An 18,903-nucleotide genomic window follows, 5' to 3' on the forward strand; every position below is an offset into this window, starting at 1 on the left:
CCATGTGCACATGTTTGCACCATAACAACACACACACCACTTATATGCCATTGCTCAGGTTTAATTCCAACATGTGCACTAAAAACATTCATTCAGTGTCTGCCATAAAAGAACACATGCTTACTGAATAGATTCTGGGTCTGATTCAACGTGCCTTCAAAAGCAGAGATCCAGTACGAGTTTCTCTTCCAGGGTCGGTGCATTAGGTGTTGTGGAACATCCTATCTGGGAGCTGTAATCCAGCAACTTCCTGGTTTACATCATGAGGAAGTTCAGGGTGGGAGTGAAAGTTATGATTGCTCTGAAAGCATGTAAAACTTCTTTTTTAGGTCCTGTCCCTTTCCCTGCTAAACGATGGTAGTACAGAATCCCATTCAGAGTCTTTTGTCTCTTCTCTCCACCCCCTTACTGGAGTGGGAGGGGGGCACAGCCAGATCACCAACGAAGTGCCAACCACCAACATCACCGGAAGAAACATGTTAGCTCAGTTTGAATTATGCAATGTCAAATTGGCTCAATCCCATTCTCTATCAAGTGAATTAGGCACAATGTTGCTGCAAGTCATTTTTAGTTAAATCATATGATCGTAAAATTATATGGTGTGACTTGCACAGATACCATTTTAAAATTGAATTTGTCCAATCCATTAGCTGACATAAGTGAAGTACTTTTGGTTCCTATCACACCCCAATGTCGTACAATTATGTAAAGTATCTATGTATACTGCACTAATTACCAAATATGTCCTACTAATTTGTGGGATTTGGGGGCCTTTTTACCACCGAAAAGTTGTTATAAGCTTCTCGCTGACACATGATGCTATGGAAACATCACTGTGAGCGAGCATACAGAATGAATTACTAGAAAACAAAACAACTGACAAAAAATAGCATCAAATCTTTTAGCTATATTAAAAGGGGAGAAAACAACATGTTATATTATATATTTTTAATGTTAACCATTTGAAATTACTTTATGCATTCCCTGCATGTCTGTGAAACGGTTAAGATTAGCAATAGCATTTTGTTCCTGGCAATTGTTTTGGTGGGTGGAACTCAGTGGAAACTCACAGAATATACTTAACTCTGCGGAATACCATGGAGAAAATTTCTGCAAGGTCCGCCTACCCCTAACTAACAGGTGCAACTGCTCTGCAAAGGAAACACAGCATCAGCAAATATGTTGGTTAATCCCCTCCCTCTGGTCTGGGAACAGCAAAGGCAGAGTCAGCACAGGTACTTTGGGCCATATTTATACTTTTTGACGCAAAACTGCGCTAACGCAGTTTTGCGTCAAAAAAATTAGCGCCGACTAACGCCATTCTGAAGCGCCATGCGGGCGCCGTATTTAATCAATGACGTTACTGGGGTTAGCCGCCGGCGCTGCCTGGTGTGCGTGGAAAAAAACGACGTACACCATGCAGCGCCGGCGTAGGGGGATATGGAGCTTGGGCGTCAAAAAATGGGGCAAGTCAGGCTGAAGCAAATTTTTCGCCTCAACCCGATTTGCGCCATTTTTTTCGACTCCCAAACCCCATAGAAATGACTCCTGTCTTAGCAAAGACAGGAGTCATGCCCCCTTGCCCAATGGCCATGCCCAGGGGACTTCTGTCCCCTGGGCATGGTCATTGGGCATAGTGGCATGTAGGGGGGCACAAATCAGGCCCCCCTATGCCACAAAAAAAAACAACAAAAAAAACTACCTGAACTTACCTTAATGTCCCGGGGATGGGTCCCTCCAGCCTTGGGTGTCCTCCTGGGGTGGGCAAGGGTGACAGGGGGTGTCCCTGGGGGCTTGGGAGGGCACCTCTGGGCTCCTTCAGAGCCCACAGGTCCCTTAACGCCTGCCTTTTCCAGGCGCTAAAAAACGGCACAAAAGCGTCCGTACGTAATTTTTTTTGACCCGCCCACTCCCGGGTGTGAATTTTGCCCGGGAGTGTAAATACGGCGCACATGCCTCGGATTCAATTTTTTAGATGGGAACGCCTAACTTGCATCTCATTAACGCAAAGTAGGTGTCCACGCAAAAAAATGACGCAAACTCCATGGACTTTGGCGCTAGACGCGTCTAACGGCAAAGTATAAATATGGAGTTAGTTTTGCGTCGGAATTGCGTCAAAAAAAACAACGCAATTCCGGCGCAAACAGAGTATAAATATGCCCCTTTGTCTTTCTCTCCTTTGACAGAAGCATGATAAATATTTTGGGATGAACATGGTACCCAGTTATATAGGGAGGTCAGGAGCTCTTGGGTTTGGCTCCAGGCAAACTCCCTTGAAAAAGCTGGTTCTTCTAGGCTGCATTTCTCCTGATATAGATGTTGGGCTTCTCCTTCTCATGTAACAGTTCACAGCAGACCGGCAGTCTCCCAGACCTATGGCAGATCCAGACCCAAAGTTTTTTTCAGCAGGTTAAGGAGTTTCAAGTAATGTCCCCTAATGTCCAGGAGACTGGTTATCTGTGGTGCAAGTCTTGATTCACAGCAGCTCTAGGTGTCATCTATCTTTGGTCAGTCAAGCAGGTTGGATCTGGAGTGAAGCAGGAAGAACTAAGGGGCAGATTTAAGGAAAGTGGCACTGCACCCAATGCTGCGCCACTTTCCTTGCACCCCTTAGCACCCACCTACTGCCAGCATGTGTGTGACATCTTTAAGATACGATGCACCATGGCACAGGGTAGGTGGGGATAGCATCAATTTCTTTACACTTTGTTTAACCTTTTGGCGATACTCCTGCAGAACACATAGGGGCCCATTATAAATAATGGTAAGCCCCCTTTTAATGCCTGCTCTGAGCAGGCGTTAAAAGTACTGAAAAAAATGGCACAAAGAAATCTTTTATATTTCCTTGTGCCATTTTTTTGCACCCCCTAATGGGGGAACGCCCCCCCTTGCATATATTATGCCCAGGCATAATGTGGTGGAAGAAGTTACAAAGTGGTGCAATACATGAATTGTGGCGCTTTGTAAATGTGGGATGGGGAAAATGCTGCATGAGCACCACCTTAGCATCATAAAAATGATGCTATGGCGGCTCCAAGGTGCCACTATAGGCTCTTAAATATGCCCATTGGTCTTACGTTTATGGAGGGTTTCCAAACAGGGGATGTAGATCTAGCTTCTATAGTGCAGTTCAGGAACTAGTTTGAGGTCTTTCATTTTCATTATCTTTCTGCCGTGCAGCCAATTCTTTGTGTAAGATCATAGCCCTCACAAGAGGCTGTGATGATGCTAGCTCCATGTGCAAGTACACATAACACATGCACAATGACTTTGAAGCTCCACACCTGGATGTCATCATCGTTACTGTGTGGGTCACTTTACCTTTATCTATTTTATCTAATCCTCTCTGCAACACTAACACCTTTAGCAATAGTCTCAAGCCCACCTGAGATGCGAGAGACTTCCAGGGCCATGCATATAAACATCTCTCACTGTGATAAATAAAACTCCCAACTAATGCCCATTACCCTCCATTCACCCAAATGACAGTCCCCAAGGAAGACTAATCATTAACCCCTTTATAAATAGTTCACGTTGAAACTATAAGGGCAGCCCTGTTTCCATCGCTTCACATTTAAGTGTCTGGAGCAACATCCTTCAGCTCAGGAATGCAGTCAATACACTTCCACTGTCTTGGGAGACTGTATCAACACCTATGTCTTGTGCCTTGGCAATTTAAAATGCTTATAGAATAGATACACCCTTAACCAACTTGGAGTCCTGCTAGCAGGCGCATTTGACACACACAAAAAGGATGCAACATAAAAAAATAAAATGATGTATGGAGTGTTGAAACACAGAAGAATGTTAGTGCCCTCTCTAGGCATGACACATAAGTGGAACTTTACATGTGCGGACCAGTAGGTATCACGCTCCATAGTGGATAACATGAAAAGTGCAGCTCTTGATTCTAAGGATTCAAAAATGTTATGCTGCCATCACTACATAATATGCTTGTCTCAGGGACAGATCGTATTCTTGTGCTACTAAAGGGGTACTTTTTGATGCTTACTGTTAGAAATGGGGTCTCTAGTTGGCAGAGGTATACACCCTTGTCCAAATAGGGATCACAATCCTAGTCAGGGTAAGTCACACACAATCCAAATTATCCTATGTCCACCCTCTGGTAGTAAAGTATTTGTGCAATAAACATGCAATAACACAGTGAGAACACCACTAAAAGACACCACACAGGTTTAACATTTTTTTTTATATATCTGATTAAATTAAGGTCAAAACGATCAAGATTTGATAATCACAAGTTGAAATATCACTTTTATAATGATAAAAAGAGTCTTGCATTCTTAAAAGCGACAATTGTCTCTTGCAAGTACAAAGTACCTGGTTTGCATCAAAATTACACACATGAAGACCGCAGAGTAGGAGATGCATAGAAAAAGGTAGATTTGTGGCGGATTTCAGGGTGCACACAGACGATGTGTTGATTCTTTTTAATGCAGCAAGGGAATTGCGTCGAATTCCGGCGCACATGCCTGAATCCTTTTTTGCGATGCGGGGTCTTTTGATGACCAGGGATGATGCGTGGAAATCCTGGGTGTGCAGGACGAAGTCACAGGTATTGCGTCGATCCGGTGGGCAATGCGTCAAAATTTCTGTCACATGGCAATCGCTGCGTTGATTCTTCTCACCTGAAGTTGGGCTGCGTTGTTCCAGCTCAGCTTTGCATCGATCCGGTGGGCTGTGCGTTGAGGTTCCGGTCGCGACGCTGGTGCTGCGTTGATCTCCACTCGGGGTGCCTGACTGCGTCGTTCTGGTTCGGGGATGCAGTGGTTTTCTCACCGCTAGACAGGCTGTGCATCGATTCCGGCAGGTTGCGTGTCGATTTTGACCACACAAGGAGTTTCTTTGCAGAGATGAAGTATTTTTGGCCCTGAGACTGCAGGAACAGGAGTCAAGCTCAATCCAAGCTCTTGGAGAGCACTTCTCAGCAGAGCCAGAGGCCTGCAAGGCAGTAGGGCAACAGCAAGGCATCAGTCTTTTACAGCAAAGCAATCCAGGTGAGTCCTTTGGGCAGCCAGTCAGCTTCTCTTGGCAGGTTGCAGGTTCTGGTGCAGAGTGTATTTCCCCAGAAGTGTCTGTCTTGGTAGGGCCAGGGACCAAGTTTATATACCCCAAAATGGGGGAGACTTCAGGAGTGGTTTTGACATGCACAAGTTCCCCTTTCAGTACAACGCTGACTGCCAGGGTCCCAGTAGGGGTTTTTGCAGTCCATTGTGTGAGGGCAGGCCACTGTCCTTTGAAATGTAAGTATCAGGCCCTCCACTCTTCCAGCCCAGGAAGACCCATTCAGTATGTAGATGTGTGCAGGTGTGACTGAGCATCCTGTGTTTGTGGTTATCTGGGTGAAATGCACAAGGGAGCTGTCAACTAGCCCAGCCCAGACAGTGATTGGAGACAGGCTGTAAGGCAAGGAAGGATTTTAAGTGCAGAGAAATGCTCATTTTCTAAAACTAGGATTCCTAAAATAGTAATTGTTTGAAGTGGGGTCTTCGGTTGGCAGTCAGGTTACCCCCTGTCCAAGCAAGGACCCTCCCTCTAGTCAGGGTAAAAGAGAATCACCCTCAGCTAACCCCTGCTCAACCTCTTGGTAGCTTGAGATGAGCAGTAGGCTTAACTTCAGAGTGCTAGGTGTAAAGTATTTGTACCAACACACACAGTAACTTAATGAAAACACTACAAAATGACACAGCACAGGTTTAGAAAAATAGGAAATATTTATCTAAACAAAACAAGGCCAAAACAACAAAAATCCACAATACACAATTCAAGTTATGAATTAAAAAGCAAAAAGAGTCTTCACGGAGTTTTAAACACAACGCTAATGTTGTTAGCGTGGAAATGTACCTGGGTGTGTAAAAAATAACCTCACACGGGCGGGTGTGCGTCAAAAAGGGCTTGAGATGTGTCGATTTCACTCACGAGCGAGACCTTGCATCATTTCTCCTTCAGTCGAGTCGGCGTGTATCGTTTCTTTTCTCCACAGGAGAGTGATGCGTCGATTCTATCTGCACTCTCAGGTTAGTGCAGGCCTTGCATTGTTTTTGCATGTCCAGCAATGTTTGCATCAGAAATCCTGCTGCATGATGATCCAAAAACCACACAAGGCAGGTTGCGATCTCACCAGCCTCCATCAGTGATGCTGCTCTCGTTTCTCCAGCCGCAGGCGTCGATCTTCCAGTTGCGTTGCAGGTGAGTGTCGATTTTCAGCTGCAAAACTGGTGGTGCGTCGATTTTTCAGCTTCAGATCGGAGTCACTTCGATCTTTTTCCCCACACTGCGGTCGGTGCATGGATTTCTCACTCTTGGGCTACCTGCTTCTCCTTTCAGGGTCCCAGGAACTGTATGGGCACCACTTGGCAGAGTAGGAGTGTCAGCAGAGGCTCCAGGTGCTGGCAGAGAGAAGTCTTTGCTATCCCTGAGACTTCAAACAACAGGAGGCAAGCTCTAAATCAAGCCCTTGGAGAGTTCTTGACAAGAAGTAACGAAAACAAAGTCCAGTCTTTGTCCTCTAGCACAGGCCGAAGCAGCAACTGCAGGATAGCCCCACAAAGCAAAGTCGCAGGCAGGGCAGCTCTTCTTCCTCAGCTTTTCTCCAGGCAGAGGTTCCTCTTGGTTTCCAGAAGTGTTCTAAAGGCTTGGGTTTTGGGTGCCCTTCTTATACCCATCTTGCCCTTTGAAGTACGCTTACTTCAAAGGAAGGTCTCTCTTGTTTGTGAAATCCTGCCTTGCTCAGGCCAGGCCCCAGACACATACCTCGTGGTTGGAGACTGCATTGTGTGAGGGCAGGCACAGCCCTTTCAGGTGTGAGTGACCACTCCTCCCCTCCCTCCTAGCACAGATGGCTCATCAGGAAATGCAGACTACACCCTAGCTCCCTTTGTGTCACTGTCTAGTGAAAGGTGCAACCAGCCCAACTGTCAAACTGACCCAGACAGGGAATCCACAAAGAGGCAGAGTCACAGAAATGGTTTAAGCAAGAAAATGCTCACTTTCTAAAAGTGGCATTTTCAAACACACAATCTTAAAATCAACTTTGCTAAAAGATGCATTTTAAAATTGTGAGCTCAGAGACCCCACACTCCACATGTCTATCCGCTCCCAAAGGGAATCTACACTTTAAACATATTTAAATGTAGCCCCTATGGTAACCTATGAGAGGGACAGGCCTTACAACAGTGAAAAAATAATTTAGCAGTATTTCACTGTTGAGACATATAGAACACATTACTATGGCCCTCATTACAGCCCTGGCAGTCAGTGATAAAGCTGCAGTAACACAGACAACAGGCCGGCGGTAACATAAATGGAATCATGACAACGGCGGAACCCTAATAACACATACTGCCACTTTAACAACTCGACCGCCACGGCAGTAGCATTAAACACCGCAGTGGTAACCACCAACAGCCAGGCGGAAGACAATGTACTGCCCACTGCATTACAACCCGCCCGTCCACCAGCTCTTCCAGCGCAGTACCAACACCATCTGAAGCACGGCAAAAACAGAACACAGAAGGGAAACAACTCACCTCTCGACACTCAAGGAAGAACCTGGATGCCATGGAGCCCGAGCTGCAGGTGTTCCCCATGCTGGTGTATCTTCTCATAAACCAGGAACATAATTGCCAGTGACGACGACCATGGTGAGTACTGCACCTAGCACACAAGGGAGGGGGGGAGGAAAAAGAGAGAGACACACACAAGCAACACGCAACACCCCCACCCCCACCCTCAATACCAATACTATACACACAAACACATGCAACAACATTACATATACACCCATTAACCCTCTGGAATAACGCAAGGACAAAAGGAATGGAGTAAAATGAGTGTAATATTATTAATACTTAGAAATACATTCATAAAGAAAAAACAGTATGACCAATATATACAATATATACAAAAGGCGGGACAATGCCCACTCAAAAATTGTCCGTGACCTACTGGGCTAAAACACATAGGCCAAGCCCACACTTGACCCCTGCCTCAATACGGAGAGAACACTGCAGGGGCATCAGGTCGAAAACACACAGGCACCTCAGGGAGACGGGGAATGGGGGGGCACCTCAGCCAGAAGATGGTACAATGCCACTGCTCCTGGAGGGGGCTCCATGCTCTCTGCCTGGTCCTAGGGAGTGTAAGGCCACAGTCTCTGAAGTGGGTGGTTTGCCCACTCAGTCTCTCAAGTGGGTGGTTTGCCCACTGCTTGGTCCTGGGGAGTGCAAAGCCACAGTCTCTCAAGTGGGTGCCAGTTTTCCACTGATTCTGGAGGGGGCATGGTGCCCAGTGTTCTTTATCCTGGCAAGGAGGGGCTGAGTGGGTGGCTTCTTCCACTGGTTCTGAAGGGGGCTTTGTGCCCAGTGTGTTTCACCCAGGCAAGGAGGGGCTGAGTGGATTGCTTCTTCCACTGATTCTGGAGAGGTCATGGTGCCTAGTGTGCTGCATCGTGGCAAGGAGGGGCTGAGTGGATGTCTTTTTCCACTGGTTCTGGAGAGGGCATTGCGCCCTGTGATGCAGATGTTTTGGAGTGCAAGGTCACAGTCTCTCACCTGGGTGTCACAACAACAGCATTTAGCAGTGGCCAGGACGCACTGTAACCCATGTAGTCGCAACTACACACTGCTCTCGGGCAGTGACGGCTGCTCAGTGTATGCCAGTTGCACTGCAGGTGGCGGTGCTGGCAGTTGTGGTGGTAGTCTCCAGGCCTTCACCTGCAGCCTCAGATGGCTGCCCACTGGGGCTGCTGCCTCTGGCAGTGGTGCTGCTTGCGGTGAGCAGGTGGCGGTTCTGGCCGCAGTGCAGGTGGCAGTTCTGGCTGCGGTGCAGGTGGCGATACTGGCAGTTGTGGTGGTAGCCTCCAGGCCTTCACCTGCAGCCTCGGACAGCTGAAGTGCCATGGCTGGTGTTCTGTGCCCCTTCCTGCCCTTGGCAGATGGTGTTGCCTCCTTGCTTCTGCCAGCTGGAGTCTTTGACTTGGGCTTGCTGGCTGGTTGTGCCTCCTTCCTCTTGCTGGATACTGTCCCCTTTGCCAGGTGGCGGACCGTTCTTGGCCTTGGCAGGTGTTGGTGGCACACTGGCTGGGCTGACGGGTGCCTCCTTGGAGCTTTTCACAGCTGCAGAAACCACAGTGGCCATGGACTGGGTGGCTGAGGTGCTGGGCTGGGTTCTGGCCACCCTGGCCAAATGTGAAGGACAGGGGGAGGGGCACTGTTTGAGATCAAGGGTGGTGAGGAAAAGCTTCATAGGGACACTGGGGGAGAGGGTGAAGGTTTGGGAGTGGAGGAAGAGGGAGTGGTTGTAGTAGGTGTTAGTATGCTGTGTTTGGGTGGAGATGCATGGGCTGGATGCTGTTGTGAGGTGAATGCCTGTTTGGTGGGTGTGTGCTTTCATTTGTGTACTTTGGGAGCAGGGGTCACAGACACAGTGGGAGAGGACACTGGGGATGTGTGAATGGTAGTGGGGCTGGTGATTGCACGTGAGCAGTGTGTGGTGATGGGCGTGCTGGTGTTGAAGGTAGTGGCTGAGGATGTAGTGCATGCAGGTGTGAGTGGAGACGCTACTGGGAGGGGGTGGACGAGGAGGAGGAGGGTGACACAGTGGAGGCAGTGGATGTTGGTGTGTCTGCATGGGGATGGTGCTTGTGTGAGTGCTTGTAAGATGAAGTGTGGTGCTTGAGTTTGCCTGAGCCACTTCTGTGTGTTGATTTGGGAGATTGCTGGTCTGAAGGTGTGCCTGGGATAGGCTGGGGTTAAGGGACTTGGGCCTGGGTAGAGGAAGTTGGAGGGGGGAGACTGGAGACAGGGACAATGACTGCCATCAGTGGGGAGGCCAGAGCCTGGAATGCTCTCTGTTGGGCTGCCACAACAGAGTGAATGCCCTCCAGGTATGCATTTGTTTGTTGCAAATGTCCTGCTAGACCCTGGATGGCATTTAGTACAGTTGACTGCTCAACAGTGAGGGATCTCAGGAGGTCAATAGCCTCCTCACTGAAGGCAGCAGGGCTGACTGGGGCAGGGCCTGAGGGGCCTGGGCTGAAGGAGATGCCCACCCTCCTGGGTGAGTGGGCACAGGAAACACGCTGAGGGGCTGCTGGTAGGGCGGTGCTGGCATGGGGGTGGCAGCTGTACCTGTTGTTGGGGTGGGCACAGAGGTGTCCGCCACCACCAGGGAACTTCCATCGGAGGAGGAGTTGCTGTCTGTAGTGTCCCCTCCTGTCTCCGTCGTGGTGCTTCCCTCACCCTCTGTCCCATTGGTACCCTCACCGTCGGTTGATTCGACCTCCAGGCCCATGTGGGATGCAGCTCCCTCCGTCGCCTGTGACTCTGCTCCTCCGCCAGACGATGCTAATGCACACAAGGACAGGGTGACAAAACAAGAAGGGGGGGAGAGACAGAGGATACACTTGGTCAATGCCAGCAACAACACCACAGTTGGCGTACAGAACACACAGTGATCAGCCCTATGCACTAGGCCATGCACTACCAGTTACAATGCTAGTCATCAGCCCATGGGGTAAAATGCCTAACGCCATTAGCTGCACACCTGAAACCCACAGGACCCTGTCCAGTAGTAGATGCCCACTAACACTATTGGGGTTGGAGTGCTTCAGAGCCTGACCGACATGGGACCTACCCTGCCATTTTTGCCCTGGCCTAGGGGCACCGACAGCCCACATCCCCCACCCAGTTAAAACGTTAACGTGGGCAAAGTCATGATTCTGAATCTGTACTCATCCCCTTGTGGCTGCTGTGATGCCTTCAAGCGCCCATCCAACTCCAGATAGGCTACCGCCAGGATGCGGAACATTAGGGGGGTCAGGGTACGATGGGCACACCTTCCTTGTTGGAAGGCCAGCCCCAGCTTGGCCTCCGCCATCTTCCTTGCCCAGCTGTGCAGGTCCTCCCACTGTTTACGGCAGTGGGTGCTCTGCCTGTCAAAGACCCCAAGGGTTCCACCTCCTTGGTGATGGCACGCCAAATACCCTTTTTCTGATGGGCGCTGACCTGCAGAAAAATATGCATCAAAAGCCTGTTACACTCATGGTCCACCATATACCTCGCATATGCTTACGCACCAGACATGCAGCACTCTGCCCAGGACCCCTCAGCCCCCCCACATGAGGCTTTCACACACAGCAATCCATACATTCATGGCCCATGAGTCATGCTCACAGTGTACTCACCTGTTTGTCTGGAGGACCATAGAGTAAAGTGTACTGGGGTAGGACCCCATCCACCAGTTTCTCCAACTCCTCCAAAGTGAAGGCAGGAGCCCTTTCCCCAGACACTCGAGCCATTGTCGCTTCCAAACACAGGTCACAGCAGCACTTGCAGTGTAGGTCCTCTCCTATTGAAGTCAGGTAGCAAATGAGTGAACAGATAGAAAATGGCAGTCACATCTGCGGCGGTGCATACTGTCACCGCTGGCGTATATATTGCCATTGGCTCCTGGAACCCATAGGCCCCAATGATAACCAATGTGAAGTTGCGTGGCGGTTGTCGACCGCCAACCGCAACAGCCCACAACGCCATTAGAATGATCTCATTTCCACTCTTCTCTCCTCTCAGGTCAGGCAGGCGCCATTTCAGGAGGCCACAGGCCTTGGCACCTAACTGCGTCACAGCAGACATTGGCACATCAACTGACTCTCGAGTTCACATACTGTTTCTGTAAAGGAAGAAATGCATATTTATATTAACATATGTGTGAATATGACCCTCTGATCACCGTTTTTCACCCTAGAGTTCAACCACTGAGGATGAATAAGAGATGGAGACATCCCCCCGTGTACAGACCCCTTGTGGACCTGGCGACAATGGAGGACAAGCACATTATCCTGACCTACAGACTTGATAGGGCCACAATCCAAGAATTGTGTGCCCAATTGACGCCAGACCTGATTTCAGCTATCCGCCAGCCACAGGTATCCCCCCTCTAGTGCAGGTTTTGTCAGTGCTTCATTTGCTGGTAAGTGGTTCCTTCCAAGTGACAGTGACCATGGCATCAGGGATGTCTCAGCCAATGTTCTCAAATGGGCTGACCAAAGTGTTGTCTGCCCTGCTGAAACACATGCGCAGCTACATCGTATTCCCCCAGGTGGAGGACTTGGCCACAGTGAAGGCTGACTTTTATGCCCTGGGACATTACCCCAACATCACTGGTGCCATTGATGGTACACATATTGCATTTGTCCCTCCCCCGGAGAAATGAACAAGTGTTCAGGAATATAAAAAGCTTTCACTCTCTGAATGTGCAGATGGTGTGTTTGGCAGACCAGTACATCTCCCATGTCAATGCCAAATATCATGGCTCTGTGCATGATGCCTTTATCTTGAGGAACAGCAGCATTCCATATGGGATGTCTCAACTCCAGAGGCACCGGGTGTGGCTAATAGGTGAGCCCAATGTCCCCACCCAGTTGATGTAGGTATATGGGTGTGGGTTTGGCCCTAAGGGTGAGAGTGTGGCTAACAGCTATCCCTCGATATTTACAGGTAACTCTGGTTACCACAACCTCTCATGGCTACTGACCCCAGTGAGGAATGCCAGGACAAGGGCAGAGGAACGTTACAATGAGTCCCATGGGCGAACAAGGAGTATCACTGAGAGAACCTTTGTCCTCCTGAAGGCCGGATTCCGGTGCCTCCATCTGACAGGTGGATCCCTGTACTACTAACCCAAGAAGGTGTGCCAGAGCATCGTTGCAAGTTGCATGTTGAACAACCTAGCCTTGAGATGCCAGGTGCCTTTTCTGCAGGAGGATGAGCCTGGGATGGTCGTGTGGCAGCGGTGGAGTCTGTGGACAGTGACGAAGAGGAGGCAGAGGAAAATGATGTGGACAACAGAAATACACTGGTTCAACAGTACTTCAAGTGACACACAGGTAACACACTGTAACTTCACCTTCCATTGCAGTTTAGTGTTTGTCATTGAACATGGCAGCCTGATTTCCCTATTTCTATGGCCACTTACTGTATCCTTTGGCATCTCTATTTTCAGATCTCTGTGCCCCACTCTGGCTCCTGGTGTGTTTACTGCTGCCCACTACAGGTTATACCTATGTTAATATTACAGTAGATTAGAAATGCAGGCCAATATTTATTCTTTTTTAGTGCCACATTTGTGCCATTTTTTGACGCAAAAGCAGCACAAACTTACAAAATACAATTGTGTTTTGTAAGTTTGCGCCACTTTTGCGTCAAAAAGCGGCGCAAATGCAGCACTAAAAAAGTATAAATATGGGCAATGTTTACAGTTTGTTAAACTATTACATTTGCCATATAATCCACAGACTCCATACTTGAATTTGTTCCAAGGGTGTTTATTTATGTGCTAATAAGTGGAGGGGGTATTGCAATGGGCTCTGTTGCTGATGGAGGAAAGTCCAGGGTAGAGTCCAGTCTATTTGTATCAGAGGTGCATTGTCCAAGGGGGCATAGGAAGTGGAGCAATGACAGTTCTAGATGGACATGGTGACAGAGTGGAACACAAGGGTGACAATCAGGAGAGTCTTATTTCCTGGCGTGGGTCTTGGCAATGTTCTCTGGCTTCTGACTGGATCGCAGGGACCGTTTGTGGGGTGGTTCTCCTTTTGCAGGGGGTGTGATGCTGGTGGCCTGTTGGTCCTGTGGCGGGGCCTCCTGTCCACTAGCGTCGGTAGAGGTGGAGGGCTGTTCATCAGTGTGGCTAGTGTCAGGGGCTCATTGGTTTGCCACTGCCTCCCTCATGGTGTTGGCCATGCCTGCCAGCACCCCTGCAATGGTGACCAGGTTGGTGTGGATGTCTTTAAGGTCCTCCCTGATCCCCAGGTACTGTCCCTCCTGCAGCCGCTGGGTCTCCTGCAGCTTGTACAGTATCTGGCCCATGGTCTCCTGGGAATGGTGGTATGCTCCCAGGATCCCTGCAAGTGCCCTGTGGAGAGTGGGTTCCCCGGGCCTGTCCTCCCCCCTGTGGCACAGCAGTCCCCCCAGCTTCCCTGTTGTCCTGTGCCTCTGTCCCCTGAACTGTGTGCCCACTGTCACTGACCCCAGGTCCCTAATCGTCCTGTGTTTGTGGGGTTGCCTGGGGTCCCTGTAGTGGTGGTTTGGGACTGTGGCAGGGTCATCGACTGTCCAGAGGTCCCTGATGGGCCAGGTTGGTCATCGTGATCCAGGCGTGCAGAGCTGCTGTCATCACTGTGGGCCTCTTCTGTGGGGGGACTGGATGTGGCTGGCACCTCCTCTCCAGTGACGTTGAGTGGGGGTCATGTGGGGATGTAAATGCAGTGTTATTGTATCTGCATGTGCCATCTTGTGCATGGGTACGTTTCCCTCTTTGGTTGTTATTAGCAAGGCAGCTTTGGCTTGTGTGAGTTGTGCTTGGTTTGGCTAAGTGATTGTCACTAGTGTGCATGCTGTGGTGATGGGTGTCCATGCAGGTCTGTGATGGGGGTCCATGCATTGGCTTGGTATTGGGATGGGTGGGTTGTGATGTGGGGTATATGTGAGGTAGTGGAGTGATGGGGGTGAGGGTAGGGGTAGGAGTTTGTGATGGCATGCAGGTGGGGTGGGTGAAAGTAGTAAAGATTTGACTTGCCAGAGTCCAGTCCTCCTGCTACTCCTGCCAGGCCCTCAGGATGCATGATCGCCAAGACTTGCTCCTCCCATATTGTTAGATGTGGGGATCCACTGCCAGTCCTCTGTAAAGCTACCTGGTGTCTTGCAACCATGGAACGTACCTTCCCCGGTATAGCTGTGGCTCTACCCAGATGATTTCCTCCACCATGACCCTTAGCTCCTCCTCTGAGAACCTAGGGTGTCTTTGTGGTGCCATTGGTGTAGTGTGAGTGGTATGTGTGAGGGTGTGTGGGGTGTTGTGTTTGGGTGTGTGCTGTGAGGTGCATGGGTGGTGTTTGGGCAATGGTGTTATGTGGCTCAGATTCAGTGGGTGCTCCTGGCTTGTCTCTCTCTCAGTTGGTAATATTTTTTTTCTGTTGAAAGAGGTTGTGGGTATTGTGGGTATTGTGGGTGTGTGTTTTATATTGGATTGGGTGTGTGGGTGTGGTGTGTGTGTGTCAGGTGTGTGTATTTTGAATTGTCCAATGTGGTGTAGTTTTATTAGTGTGTGTGTATTTTGAGTGCAGCGGTATGTACTGCCAATGGTTTACCGCAGTTGAATGACCGCCGTGGTGATCCATGGGTCATGATGCTGTGGGCGTATTTCTGTTGGCGTAATGGCGTGGGTTTGGTACCGCCAGTTTATCACTGACCTTTGGGTTGGCGGGCTTGTGTGTGTGTCTGTATAGTGGTGGATTTGTCTGTGTGGATCATAATACCGGTAGCGGTATACTGCCGCAGTCACGGTGTGTTGGTGGCCGTCAGCATGGTGGTAAGCTGCATTTACCGCTTATGTTGTAATGAGGGCCTATATGTCCTACCTTAACCATACACTGCACCCTGCCATTGGGGCTACCTAGGGACTACCTTAGGTGTGCCTTACATGGAAGAAAAGGGAAGGTTTAGGCCTGGCAAGTGGGTACACTTGCCAAGTCGAATTCACAGTTTAAAACTGCATACACAGACACTGTAGTGGCAGGTTTGAGCCATGTGTACAGAGCTACTAATGCGGGTGGCACAACCAGTGCTGCATGCCCACTAGTAGCCTTTGATTTACAGGACCTGGGCACCCCTAGTGTACTTTACTAGGGACGTACTAGTAAATCAGATTTGCCAATCATGGATGAACCCATTACATACACATTTTGTTTAGGAGCACTTGCACTTTAGCACTGGTTAACAGTGGTAAAGTACCCAGAGTAACAAAAATAGCAAAAACAGAGTTCAGCACACATCAATAACCTGGGAAACAGAGGCAAAAAGTTAAGGGAGACCACGCCCGGGATGAAAAGTCGAACACGTGTCACCCCCAGCTAAAAGTGGGGAGCAACTACCCAACCTCATGGGAGTTCTAATCACTAAGGTGGAAGAATCTGGACAGACCATCAGCATTGACGTGTTCTGAACCAGGGCGGTGTTCCACCATAAAGTCCATCCCCTGTAGGGAAATGGACCACCTCAACAGTTTTGGATTCTCACCCCTCATCTGCATTGACCATCTAAGAGGCCTGTGGTTGGTCTGAACCCGGAAGTTAGTCCCAAACAAGTAGGGCCTTAGCTTCTTCAGTGCCCAGACCACAGCAAACGCTGCACATTCTATGGCACTCCACCTACATTTCCTGGGAAGTAACTTCCTGCTAATGAAGGCTATGGGTTGATCTAGGCCCACTTCATTACGTTGTGAGGGTACTGCTCAAATACCTTGCACTGGGACGTCTGTTTGCACAACAAACTCCTTGGAGTAGTCAGGTGCCTTCAGCACAGGTGCTGTGCACATGGCAGCCTTCGGGCATCAAAAGCGGTCTGGCAAGCCTCTGTCCAGATCACCTTCCTTGGTTTTTTCTTAGAGGTGAACTCAGTCAAGGAGGTCATAATGGTACCATACCTCTTGACAAACCTCCTGTAATAGCCATTAAGGCCTAGAAAGGCCCTCACCTCAGTCTGGGTCTTGGGAGGCTCCCAAGCCAGAATGGTGTCAATTTTTGGCAGTAGGGGTGCCACCTGGCCACTCTCTACCCGGTGTCCCAAGTACACCACAGAACCCTGCCTTATTTAGCACTTGCTTGCCTTAATAGTGAGGCCTGCCTTCTGCAGGGCCTCTAACACTCTCCAGAAGTGTTGCAGATATTCCTCCCATGTGGAACTAAACACAGCAATGTCATCCAGGTAGGCAGCACTGACCTCATCCAGCCCAGCCAACACCTAGTTGACCAACCTCTGAAAGGTGGCAGGGGCATTCTTCAACCCAAATGTCATCACTTTAAATTGAAAGTGTCCATCCTGGGTAGAAAATGCTGACCTCTCCTTGCCCCCCTCAGTTAAACTAATCTGCCAGTACCCAGACGTTAAGTCAAACATGCTGAGGTATTTGGCAGCTCCCAAATGGTCTATGAGCTCATCAGCTCGGGAGATGGGGTGTGCGTCAGTCTTGCTGAACGCATTGAGTCCCAGGTAGTCCACACAGAACCTGAGTTCTGGAGTGGCACCAGGTGTAGCAGCCTTTGGTACCAATGCTACTGGGCTGGCCCAAAGACTGCTGGAATGGTCAATAACCCCTAGGGTTAACATTTTGCATACTTCATCCTTAATGCTAGCCCTGACCCTGTCAGTCACCCTGTACATTTTCTGTTTAACGAGTGGACTGTCCCAAGTGTCCTCATCATGTGTGCACAAGTGTGTGACTTTTGGGATCAGGGAAAACAGTGAGGTGAACTGTCCCAACACCTGGCAACAGTCCCTCTGCTGCTCTTCAGTCAGGGAGGGGGAGAGGATCACTCCCTCCACTGGCCCATCTTTTTCTCCTGCAGACATAAGGTCAGGAAGAGGCCACTCTCTTCCTCCACCCCATCATCTGTTGGAAGGAGCATGGACAGTTCAGTCTGCTCAAAGTGCAGCTTGAGGCGATTGTCATGCAGGACCCTTAAAGGGTTCCTTAGAGACTGCAAGTCCACCAGGTAGGTGACTACACTCTTGCGCTCCACCACCTCAAGTGGCCCAGTCCACTTGTCCTGGAGAGCCCTAGGCTCCACTGGTGCCATTACCCACACTTTTTGTCCAGGTTGAAACTCGACCAGAGTGGCATTCTAGTCACACCAGAGTTTCATGTCCTCCTGGCTTGCTTTCAGGTTCTCCTGTGCGAGACTCCTGAAGCGGGCAGTCTGGTTTCTCAGAGCCAGCATGTAACTGAATTTATCCTGGGTGGGTTTACTAGGAGCTTTTTCTAAAGCCTCCTTGACAAGACTTAAAGGTCCCCTCACCGGGTGGCCATAAATCAGCTCAAAGGGACCAAACCCAAGTCCCTTTTGAGGCACCTCCCTGTAAGTGAACAGAAGGCATGGCAAGAGGACGTCCCACTTCCGCCTCAAGGGCCCTGGCAGGCCCATAAACATGCCTTTCAAGGTGCGGTTGAATCGGTCAACCAAACCATTACTTTGGGGGTGGTAAACTTGTAGATTATCCCACACTCCTTCCACAGAGACTTCATGTACTTGGATATGAAGTTGGTACCCCTATCGGATACCATTACCTTGGGGAACCCCATGCGGGTAAAAATCCCAATCAAAACACGACCCATCACAGGGTAAGTGATTGACATCAGAGGAATGGCTTCTGGGTACCGGGTGGCATGGTCCACCAGGACCAGGATGAACAAGTTGCCCATGGCTGTCTTGTGATCCAGAGGCCCCACAATGTCAATCCCTACCCTCTCAAAGGGAGTACTAACAACAGGTAAAGGCAAAGGTAAAGGTTGGAGGGAAGCTTTAATTTCCCCCCACTTTTGCCACTTGCCTGACAAGCTGGGCAAGACCTGCAATGTGCATCTGAGTGTCTGAGCATTAGGGGCCAGTAAAAGTGGATGACAAGCCTCTCAAAGGTCTTGTCCTGCCCCAAATGTCCAGCTAAAGGAACATCATGAGCCAACCCCAGTAGGAAGGCCCTAAAGCACTGGGGTATCACCAGCACACGAGCTGACTCAGGCTCAGGAACCTTAGGCTCACTATACAGGTGGTCATCCTCCCAATATATCAGGTGTGATCTTGGCTCCTTGCCAGCTGCCTGGTCTGCAGCCTGCTGCCGCAAATCCTCCAGAGTAGGGCATGTCCTCTGGGCTGCACAGAATGCTTCCCTGGTGGGTCCCCCTTCCTGCTGCCACTGCAACAGCTCAGGGACCTCACCCTGTTCAGCCACCTGTTCCCCTGTAGGCTCTGGGGCATCACCATCAGGCTCTGCCTCCTCCTGAACCGTGGGAACATCTGGGGCTGATTTCCCCTGCCCCCTGCCCTTC

The sequence above is a fragment of the Pleurodeles waltl genome, chromosome 12 (assembly GCF_031143425.1).
Source record: "Pleurodeles waltl isolate 20211129_DDA chromosome 12, aPleWal1.hap1.20221129, whole genome shotgun sequence".
NCBI lineage: Eukaryota > Metazoa > Chordata > Amphibia > Caudata > Salamandridae > Pleurodeles > Pleurodeles waltl.